This window comes from Lissotriton vulgaris, chromosome 4_1, assembly GCF_964263255.1.
Source record: "Lissotriton vulgaris chromosome 4_1, aLisVul1.2, whole genome shotgun sequence".
NCBI lineage: Eukaryota > Metazoa > Chordata > Amphibia > Caudata > Salamandridae > Lissotriton > Lissotriton vulgaris.
This window is the reverse complement of record NC_141691.1, coordinates 209,756,358-209,768,430: the sequence shown is the minus strand read 5'-3', so window position 1 is coordinate 209,768,430 and position 12,073 is coordinate 209,756,358.

The following is a 12,073-nucleotide window of genomic DNA, read 5'->3' as shown; positions in this document are numbered from 1 at the left end:
GCCTTCCTGACTCAGACACAGAACATTTAAAATGGACGACTGTGCAGCGCATGGACTGCTCACTGTGCAGACTTGGTTGGGTGGAATCTGCGAGTTTCCTTACCCCATCCCTCCCCACCATTTGATGAGATGGGAGAGGATGAGGTGAGAGCCTGATTAACAGATACACCAGGTACTAAAGCGCTTAAGGCTAAAGCGCCCACTGCTATCTCTAAGTGTGACATTGCAGCACATCACTAATGGGGTGGCACTGAGGTGTGTTAAACCTTTGAGGATAGGGTGGGATATCCAGCCCTGGATAGTCTCTTTGGAGGCTGGTGCAGGTGTCTCTGGCCATCTTTACCAGCAATTAGATTCACCGCCTGCCTCACAGTGCTGCTTGATCTGTCAGCATTGATTTTATTATATCAGTAGTGAGCACTAGGCTAATATTCATTAATGGTACAATAAAAAAAGGTTTAGCAATAAAATAAGGCGGAAATCGTACACCTAACAAAGGAAACAACACCAATAAAGACAGGGGAAATGTTAGCAAATTTCCCCCGTGTGCCTTTTGACATGGATTACAAGAGCCTGCCAGGTCGCCTTTGATAGGATGTAAAGGATGCAGGCAGACATCCTGATGTATGGGGAAAGAAGCCTTTGCAGGATCACGTCCTACTACAAGAAATCCCACACTACAGAACAATGCCTATCCGACCATTAACTACTTCAATAAAGATTGATAGTTAAATAAGGAAAGTAATACAAAGCGGTGCACTGCCTGCCCCAAAGACAGCTTGACAAACGAGGGGAAGCTTTGCATCAGAAAGACACAGCAGTTTTAAGACTAATCATATTAAAAAGCAGTTCGGTGAGTGATAACAGCGCCAGAACCACCACGCATTTCATTTTCTTTTCTCAATAGATGTAATTCAAAAACATGAGAAAGTGTATGGTAGTTTTTCGGTGACACTATGGTTTTCCAGGGAATTGTCAGCGAGATATTGCAGTGAATTAGATATTTGCCAAATAAGGAAAATTTGGCAATTTATGGGAGGACTAACAAACTTACAGCAAAGGGCAAATGAAAGCACGTTATTATGGAGTTGTTCATATGAAAAAGACATATTAAAACATAAATATATGTTAAATATTCAACTTCTAGTAGAGGTTTAGATTAAAGACATAGCACATTAAATGTTCACTTCAAGATCTATCTATATGTGAACTGTAGTGAGTGTAATGGTATCATAACTACTATTTAAGTACAAATACTGCGTGTGTCTGTGCATGTGTGTGTGTGTGTGTGCGTGTGTGTGTGTGTGTGTGTGTGTGTGTGAGGGAGAGAGAGAGAGAGAGAGAAAAAGAGAACTTGGAATTGTCCAATTTTCAAAATAAATCAGTTCCATCAAGGATACTTGAGTGTGTCTCAAGAACATGTACCGAAACATAAAATAGAATTTACTGAGTTGCATAAACCAAACGTTCACGCCCCCGTGGACAATGAAGATTTAAATCTAAATGTTAATTTGTTTTAATTTGCATTTAGCACTGTTCAACTTTTCATAAATGTTGGAACTCACAGAATTCTAGTGTGTGTGTGTGTGTGCCTTTTCGTGGACTTCGTATCCCCTCTGTTATTAAAGCAGGAACATCTTCAAGGCAGATATAGATTTACATGTTTGATGTGCTTTGGGGCAGTTTTATGCCTAAATATCTAAAAGGTCCTGTTGTTCAATTCAAGCAACTGGTTATCAGAGATTTACAAGCCTCATGTCATTCTGTATACTCTTTTTTTTTTTATCCGAAGACTTTGGCAAAGAGGATTAGCAGCAGTGCTGGAAAGGGCAGAGGGCCAGTGAGAAAACAGAGAATGTCATTAGTATACAGGGCTAACTTATGTTCTTGGTTATTTACAAGTATCCCTTTTTTCTTTGTGTCACTTTGACTCTGTAAGTAAAGAACAACATTGATAGGACAACTATTAAGGGTGACGGGGAGGGAGGGGGGGGGGCTTGGTGCAACCCTGTTGAGGTCCCTCAAAATTAGAACTGCAGAGAAGCCCCTAAGAGTCCATTCCAGATGGAGGACCCCAGTGTTGGTGTTTTGAAGCAAATGCTTCAAGAGGCAGGGGTTTGACGTAGGCCTCTACAGCCCCTGTGACACTTTGAGGGGGGGCGGACCCTTTACGGGGTCGCAAACCTTCGAAGGCCTCCATTCAGCCAAAGGCCAACGTATACCCACATTCTGCAGAGTGGGCATCAGTTTGCATTATGCTTACACATGGGCCTCCAAGTCCATGTTGGCAACGTCAAGCCTCTCTGTTTTGCTTCAAGGGCGTCCAATCGGATTGCCTGCTCATTTTGTTTGTGTGATTGCAGAACAAGCTCATTTTCGATGTGTTCTATGTTTCTGCGTTTTGGATTGATTGACCCATTTCCAATAAAGGTTTGTCAATGTTGTAGGGCCAGGAGGATGCTTTCCATTTAGTGGCTGGGGCCTGAAGGTTAAGACCAAGGGGCATTCATGCATCGATGATTCAGCACCAATTGTGGGCCTTTCAGGGCACTGAACGTGGAGCACATCCTTCATTGCGTCTTAGCCATGTTTGTTTTCAACATCACCCTCTCTAGTAATTGTCAGTGACTTGCAAGTATGCGAGCAATGCTGGTTGTGTATGGCGACCCTATTAGAGCTCATTTCACATCTTGGAATATCTTGGGAACTGGAAAGATGACCCAACTTTGAGAAGTTTTTGTTAATGTTGATTCTAGTCCATATACTTATGTGCAGTTTCTGAAAAAAGATGTAAGATGCATATATCCATGCTTACAAATTCAAAACATAAATATGCATACCTTCTCATGTCAGGTTTAGCCTGGAGACCCACAAAGTAGCCAAACAATGTCGATAATTGTACCTTATGTATCTGTGAGCTCAGAAACTGAACACCACAAACTGATTAGCGGCTTAAAGCAGCACATCTTTCACATGGCTAAACCTAAATACACACTTAGAAAGGGAGGTTAATGTAAATAAAGCAAAAGCCAAGCGTCCAAGGAACTCTGAGACCATAATATCAAGAACGGCAATAACATTTTTTCGCCACTTTAGCGGCAGGAAACTACCTCTAAAGTGGTGATAATGGGCTTGATAATACGCCCTTGTGAATTCCCATAGAAGCATAGGTTCTGGTGTGAACCTGGGCGTTCTTTGGGAATTCACAAGGGCGTATTATCAAGCCCCTTATCACTGCTTTAGCAGAAGCTTCCTGCCGCTAAAGCGGTGATAATGTTGTAGCCGTTCTTGATAATATGGCCCTTGGTTTTTAATATTAACGTTTTAATACTGTCCATATTAATATTTCCAGAGGCAAAACGTAAAATGATGGGACCAATCTCCAGAATGTGGTTAGGAGCAGCTGAGACTCCTATTTCTCACAGAAAATCTTAGAACTTGGGATGAAAGGGAGGCAATTGAACGGTCCGCGCCACAGAGGGATTTAATCCTCTGATTATTACAAAATATAACGGAAACGTTTTTAGCCACCAGGACAATTGGAGGCTTAGGTAGAGCGCTGTAAACAGCAGCCTTTAAACTACTGAGTCATTACCCCCAGGTCCCTTATGTCCTCGTCCCATTCATAAATACGTGGAGATAACCATCTCCTGACAGAAAAAAAGATCAGAAGAATGCTGGGACACTAACCTCGCCCCTCCCACCGGGGGTACATAAGGGGTACTTACCCAGCATTCCACCTGTTCTTTTTTTCTGTCTGTCGACAGAATGGTCTGGATGCTGGTGCTGCTCCTGCTGGGCTGGGGTGGCATACGCTTCTTCTCTTCTCCCCCGGCCTGGCTGCCTGGCTTCTTGGGCAGGGGGGGGGGTTTGTGTTGGTTTACCTCCTGACCTGCCGGGCTTGCTGGGGGGCTCGGCCGTTCCTGGCTGGAAATCCTGTTATTTACCGGCCATTTGCGGCTGGTGCGCCGCCTCCCGGTTGCTTCAGGGTCGCTGTGGGCATCTTGCTGGGGCCTGGCCGGGTGGAAGACATCCAGCACTTGCTGTTGCAGTGGGTTTTCTGTGCCTGATGTTGGGGTGGGGGCCTGGGTCCTCTTGGTGTTCCGGCCTCCGCTCCGGGTGAGTCCCGCATAGCAGTGTTTTCCTCTCTCCCTCCCTGATGTTGCTCTGTGTGCTGTTGCTGGTGTTGGGGCCGCGCTTAGGCAATGTGGGGCTTGCTTGTTGGTTTCCTTTTCAGGTGGGATCCTTCATCGCGCTTGCTCCTCCAGCGCTGCCACAGTTTCTGTCCCTGGGCGGGTGTTCGTGGCCTCTGTGCCTCGCTCTCCTCCTGCCGTGCTGGCTGGCTGTTTGCTAGTCGCGCGCTGGTGCTGCCTAAGCTCGGTGCTTTGGTCTGGCCTTAGGTTTCTGGGGATTGGCCTAATAAAGCTCTAAGTCTGGTGGCTTCGTGGATTTATGCCTCCTTTGTGTTGCCCGGCGTTGTCCTCAAGTTCAGTTCCTTGTGGGTCCACGCGGCCTTTCTTCCTTCTAGGGTCGATGGAAGGGGTGCCATTGAATTGGGGTTGCTGTATGCATGTGTTATACTTTGCCATGGTTTAATTTCCTCTGCCGTCAAGCGTCTTCTTAGCCACGTCGTGCTCGGAAGTGTGGAATGGCGCTCGGTTGGGTTCCCTGTTTCTCTGGCCCCTGGGTGCTAGATTGGCTACAGTTCCGCTGTGCGGAGTATTTGTCAGTGGTTCAGGGGAGTGTATCTCTGGGTTTCTCGGCCCGGGCCTGGCCTTGGCCTTTCCTGTGTCTCTGGGGTGGTGCTCTGGGCTCCGGTGCCTCTGGGTTTCTGCCTGGCTGCGGTGCCGGGTTGTGGTCTCGGTCTTCCTGCTGCTGTTCTGCCTCGTTTTGGTCCCTTTCCATGTTGTCTTTGCTTGCGCTTCTGTGTGGTTCTTCCTGTCCCACTTGTGGTGCTGCATTTGGCCCTGTTGGTCTGTTGACCCGGTCTTTCGGGCTTGGTGTTGGCGCTCCTTGGCTGTGTCCTGGGCCTGGTTGTTCCGATCCTGTCCTCCGTGGCTTTTGCCTGTGTTCTTTCCTCCCTGGGGTTGGCTTCTGTTTTGGGTGAGGTCACCCTATTGAGGTTTCTGGAAGGTTTCCCTGGGCTCCTGGTTCTTGGCTGGCGCTGTGGTCCTGGTCTGGCCTGCTTTCTGGGTCTGTCGTCCTTGACGGTGTGCTTGGGTTGCTCTGGTCGTGCCTCTCTGCTGCGTGGTGTTCTGGACGCTTCGTCTACTCTGGATGCCTTGGTGGTGTTTGGCTTCCCCTGGGGTGTCTTTTGTTAGGCCTCTGGGTGGTTGGCTGTGCTTCTTCCTTCGGTTTTCTTCCCTGTCTCTTCTGGTTTTGGTGGTGGTGCTGGGTGGCCGTTGTTGTAGCCTCTCCTGACCTGTGGTGTTCTTCTCTGCCCTGGTTTCCTGAAGGGGGGGGGGGGGTGTTGGCTCCACCGTTTCGGGTGGTTCTGTCGCTGGAGTTGTGCCTCAGCTTTCCCTGTTCTCCTGTTGTTCGGGGGGGCTGGGTTTTTTTTGGGTCGCTCCTGGTCTGCTGGCTTGCAGTTGCTTCTGCTTGTCCTTTGGCGGTGGCTTCCTCTGGTTGCCTGTTGCCTTGGGCTTCCTCACTGTTGGCTCCTGTTCTTGGCTGTTCTGCTGGTTTCTTTTGGTACGTCCAGCTCTGGGTTGCCTGGTTGAGCTCTTTCTGCAGTCCTGGGCTGCCTGATTGGGACTCTGTTGGGGGTGTCCTGGTTGGCATGGCTCTTCTTTACGGAAGTCCTATCTGCCTGTGGGGTGGCTGGTCCCTCTGCTGTCGGGTTCCGGTTCCTTAAGGGTGTGCTGTGTTCCTGTCTGCATCTTAGCTCTGGCTGTGCCTGTTTGGTGCTGTCACCCTCTTGTTTTCCCTGCTTGCCTCCTCTTGGGTTTCGTTGGGGCGACGCCGGGGCTGTTGGCTCTCCGGCCTGTGCTCTGTTGGGGACTTCCCTTCTTTGGCCAGCCCCCGGTTTGGGTTGGCTCTACTGGTTGCTTGTAGCTTCAGCTTTGGCTTCCTGTCTGTGTCCTCGGTTGCAGTTTTGTGCCTGTGGGGTTCGTCCCCTTTGCGTGCCCTGCCTTGGGTCGTGCCGGGCTGTGGGGTTTGGTTTGCTTGGGCTTTCCTCCCTGGCTTCTGTTGCTTCTGTGGGGTCCTCTGAGGTTGTTGTGCCTCGGTCTCTCTGGACTCTGGGTTTCTGCCCCGGCCCTCTGCTTGGGCTGTTTGGGGGTCGTTTATGCCTGACCTGTCTCTGGTTTGGCTTGGCTGTGGTTGTTGCGGGCTTCCTTCGGGTTTCCTTGCTGTCGTCTTGGGTTATCCAGGTCCTTAGTCCATCCGGTTGCGCTCCTTCTATGGTGATCGTGGTGTGCCTTCTTCGGGCTGTTGCTTCCTGCTCCCATTTCCTCCGGTTTGGCTGGGGTTGTGTTTTGGGGTTCCTGGGTTTCCTTCGGTTCCCTTTTCCTCCTTTTTTTCCGGGTCTCTTTGTCCTGGTTGGTTGCCCTTGTTGGTTCTTGCTGCTCGTTTTTCCTGGAGGTGCTGGCTCCCTTTGGTGCCTTGTTTCCTCGTCTTTCGGGGACTGGTGGCTTGGCTTCCTGGGGTTTGCTCTTCGTTCCCAGGTGCCTGGGGTTTCCCCCTTTCCCTGTCCGTGGTCTCTGTCATGCTTTCCGGGATGGGTGCTGGTGGGCTTCCTCTGGCTGCAGGCCCTTTTTTTCTTGTAGCCTGCTCCTCTTTTGTGGTGTCTTGTTTTTTTTTTCCTCTGTTCTCTCTGGGGTCGGTTCGTTTGCTGCCCTTCTCTTCGGGTATGGTCCTGCCCTTGGTGGGCTTCTCGGGCCTTTGGTTTCCCGGGGTCGGCTTTTGGTTGGGCCTTTGAGTTCCTCTGGCCCGCGTGTCCCCTGTTTTCTTTTTTCTGGGGTCTGGATTTGCCTGGCGTGGGGTCTCTGTGCCTGGATTTGACTCCTTTTGCCCGGTTCTGGCTTTCTGGCTTGCGGGCCTGGTGGCTCTTGGCCTTTCTCTTTGGTCGGCCTCCCATGTTGTTTTCCTCTTGCCTGTGTTGGCTTCGGTGTCTGTGCGCTCCCCTTCGCTGGTTGGCTGTGGGGTGTTCCTGCGGTGGGCTGGTTGATCTCTGTGGTTGCCGGTCTTGTCGTCTGGCTGTGCTCCCATGGTTTTGTTGGGTGTGTGCTGGTCTGGGGGGGTTTCTCTTGTCGGGGGCTCTGCCTGGGGTTTCGCCGGTTCTGCCTTTTCTTCCTTCGATTGCTGTCTTGGTGTGGTTTCCTGGGTTGGCTTCTGTTTGGTTTGGGAAGGCCGGCTTTTTCTGCTTTGGTATTCTCCACGTATTTATGAATAGGACGAGGACATAAGGGACCTGGGGGTAATGCTCTATTACTTACCAGTAATCTTCATTACTCCAGGTCCCGTTGTCCTCATCCCATTCATACGCCCGCCCTCCCTCCCGGATGGCCGGCCTTCCTGTTGGGGGCTTGGCTGTTCAGGTGGAATGCTGGGTAAGTACCCCTTATGTACCCCCGGTGGGAGGGGCGGGGTTAGTGTCCCAGCATTCTTCTGATCTTTTTTTTCTGTCGGGAGATGGTTATCTCCACATATTTATGAATGGGATGAGGACAACGTGACCTTGAGTAATGAAGGTTACGGTAAGTAATAGAGCATTCTGGTGACAGCTTTTTAAATGAATAAGCTTTGTAGGTCTATGTCTTCCGTTCTCTTAACTGTAAAGCTTACATAAATATATGCAGGCAAGAGCAGGGAATGTCCTGCTTACACAGTGCCAGGTTATGCCTTTCTAGTCCGCAAAATACCAGGGCTAGTTCTTCAAGTAATCTGTCCTGGATGTTTTCTGTGCACTTTAACACGCATTCAACTCGCTTTTCTTGGGAGAAAAGAAAACATTTCTACATGTTGGCTCCTGTCAAAACGCTGTGGTGGCTGGCAAGTACAGAATGTGGTGGACAGGTGACAAAAAAAATAGACTAGAATAAAAAAGACGTACCTTTCTCTGCGATGTGATGTCCTCCTCCTGCGGTCTTCTGGCAGCCTCCAACTCGGGACACAGCAAACTCCCCTAACCAGTCCTGGCGCTGCTCTCACCAGCATAAACACTAATGCATTGCTATGTGTTGCTTTGCACTGATGCAGGACGTTTGTGAATATGGGCCATAGTTTCTGATTTAGTGCCTGTTATGAAAGCGCATGCCAAGACTGTTGGACGAAAGAGGATGAGTTACGGAGGCATGAACCACGGAGTCGCAGGGCTGACCACAGAGGACCAAGTATCTGGGAAAACCAAGCCAGGAAACCCCAGCCCCTGACCATCGACTGTTGGGGGTAACTTTTGGGGGTAGGAGCTAATACGCTGTATTGACCGTGCACCTGCTGCATTAGCCTAACCCCACCTGTCCTCCCACCCGCCCTCTTGCTCGCCTGCTCACCTGTTTGTGTGGGGTTCGATAGCGGCCACGAGGCAGAGGCGAGGCAGAGTGGTAGCTTGGCACCCTGGAGATTGAGCCGCCATCATTGCCAGTGCAGAGAGGGGTGGAGAGAGCGCAGGTTGCGCTGCAGAGGCAGGCACAGGCAAAAGCAGGCAAAGGCACACTGGTCTAGTGACCGTCTGACTGTGTTGCTGTTTCCCACTGAGGGCTCAACCTTTTGTTGTGATGTTTTGCGGCCGGAGTCCAGCCGCGGGAATGCAGTATGCCGCTCCTGGGCGGACCCGTGATGGCACAAACCTGTGTCATCTTCACGGGAGGTCGGAGTCCTGTGACCAGATGACTAAACACAGCAGGATGCGCAACGCCACAACGCATCAGCCCACATGGGTTTTAAAACTTTTAATATTAACTTTGCTGCCACGCAGAACCTACTCACCTGAGGTATTATCAGAAGCACTACGAGAACCACAATTCCATTTGGACACGCCTACATGGGCAGGCTCTTAAGTATGAAAGTGCACGTCAGGTTCTTCATTGTGAACAGCTGCCATTGACAAAGGGAGGACGATCCCGAAACCGGTTTGGCAAGGAACAGGAGAGATGCCTGTGCTGGAGTGCTTCTCATGCTGCATCTGATCCTGAATGAAATGGATTCAAATTTCCGACTGTGTTGCTGTTTCCCACTGAGGGCTCAACCTTGTGTTGTGATATATATATATATATATATATATATATATATATATATATATATATATATATATATATATATATATATATATATATATATATATATATATATATATATATATATATATATATATATATATTGAAATTTGGCAGGATTATACATTATGGGTGCAGATGGTCCCTTTGCATACCGCTGGTAATGTAGTGTGGTGAGTGAGGTGACAATACTGTGTACAGAGGTGCATGACTTATAGTAATTAGTAGGCTTTCCATTAAATATAAATATGAGATATAAGTATTGAATCTAAAAAATGTGTCTAGTTTAAATTTTGTTTGTGTAGAAAAAATATATATAGGTATAGTAACTTAAAGGTGATGTGCAAATTTTAAATTTAAGGTATATCTATAACATCTGCATTTCTGTTGTAGAATAGTATAAGATCGGTTTGTATAGAAAGAATAAATAAAATATTCTGAACTTCTTAGTTACAAAGGTTTAACCTTTAGTTTTTTCATTAGTAGGTATGTGTGTGTGTGTGTGTGTGTGTGTGTGTGCGTGTGTGTGTGTGTGTGTGTGTGAGTGTGTGTGAGGGTGGGTGCAAGTGTACGAGTGCAAGCAGGCCACTTTGTAACAGAATACACGTGTTCCAGTCGCACTCTTCTGATGAACTATACAGTGTAAATAAAGCACTAGATTCTGAGTGTGCATCTTTTGTTAAGTCATATATATGGTTTAACTCTGAAGAAAATAACAAATGTAATATGTTAATTATATATAAATATATGCAAATGCATCACTTTATGTGTACATAAATTAGCATATACATCAAGATATAGTATACATTACGGTTTCCCTATATGATGTAGATGAAGAGTTGGACAAGCTTGATCCAGACTGAGGTTAATATGGTATGTCAGGGAGGTTGTCAGGAGCGCTGAGAGTGGAGTTAAAAAAGTCTGTTCCACAAAAATAATTTGAGTGGAGGTAACATAGGATATCAGCAGGCAAAGTGTAACCCAGGTTTGCTTAGGTTGATATTCATGCAGTGGGGATGATAAAGAGAGGATCTCAATGTTGGTGGGGCACCTCCATGACTCTCCAGACTCTACATAGTAACCTCTTTGACTGTAAATTGTGAATTGTTTTAGCGTGAAAAAATCTATGAATGTAACAGATGAGCAATATTATTTGTAGTTATAACTTACACATACTTTGTATGACAGGACACTGGTTTTAGAAAGTTAAAGGGGGAAATGTTGAATTAGTTACTCAAGCAGTACATTTGCATTCCAAGAAAATATTACATGTCCTTTAATATTTGTGCAGACAGCAGATCTATGTCTTCCTATTTCCCTCTTTTCTGGAACCCAAAAGATGAGAAGATCCAGGATGAAAAGGGAATCCTGTGCCATCACCACACATGCATGCATTCTCTCTGATGCTGGTGAGTCATGTATTATTATTTATTTACTCTTAGATTTAATTTAAAAATCTCACTCATATTATTATGCACCTTAGTCTTCTGTCAAACAGTATTTTCCTTTTTTTGTGGATTTTTCCTAACTTCTCCTTTATATTCTTTAGTTAGTGCCTGTATACACTGAAAACTTTATTGTGCTTCCTATTTATATTCCCTTTGGTTTCTGCAGCCACTTTCACATGTCTTTGTTTTTCTCTGCCCACTTTGTTTCTTACTGTGGCATCAATCTCTCATTTACCCTTCTTTAATTTCTACAGTCCATTTCCGTTTCTTTTCTTTGATCATTGTTTTCCTGATCCTTTCTTAGCTTTTTCCACATTATTAAAACTAGTGTTGAACATCCAATGGAAGAGCCTAGCCCATCCAACAACCTACCTGCCTCCAGTGCATAATCTGATCCTCATCCTAGTGTAGCTCCATTATTGCATCCACCTGTATGCAGGCACCCCTCCAATTGAACAACACATCAACCACCATGCCCGTAAAGGTTCTAGTAACTGTTCCCTGCCAAAAGACTACATGTTTGTCAACCCATCCCACCATGGAAATCAGTTTTGATATCTTCTCTGCACACCCTTGAGAACTGTGCTTACCTTTGAATTATGTGTTATACCTGTTTTAAACAAGGGGACTTGATCATATGCTGAGTACCACAGGTACATCCATTAACAGACCTGCTTAGACACAAAGTACACAATGAAAACACACTAAGGGCCCCATTAGGATGGCGGGTGGGCGGGGGGGCAGGGGGCCCCCAGAGTGAACACCGCCTGCCTTTCCGTGGCGGCATTGCCGCCGCAGAAAGGCATTGCACACTTGCCATTGTAATATGGCTGGCGGTGTCTCATAGACACCGCCACCATATTACTCATTTTCTGCCCCGGCCGCAATGCGACCGGGGCAGAATAGTGGTGGGCGGTGTTTCTCTCCGTTGCGGTCCCCCCCGCCATTGTAATGTGGCAGGGGGGAAAAGGGTGGCGGGCGGTCATTTCTGTCGGGCGGATCGCCACCGCCACCATGGCGGTGGCGATCCGCCCGACATCCTAATGGAGCCCTAAGTTGGATTTAGAAAAGAAAAATGCTTACATAATCAAACTAAAAAATGAAGCTTACACAAAGTAAAAGTTTGAAGTGTGAAGTGTGAAGGGTGAAGGCTGCAAATGGCTGGTTCATGGGGGTGGGATCACATATCATTCTTCATCGAACACACTAACAAAGTCTAGAGACTGCCCCTTTGTAGATACCCCACTTAATGATATATTTCCAAATTGAGATTTCTAGGAGGGCTATAGGCCCAGTGCCCAATATTGTTGTCATACACTCTCCAAGACATTGATAATTCCAATATTGATGACTTAAGAGACCAAAATCAGGTTGCATTTCGACAAACGTCTTAAGTCTGTTTGCTGTAAT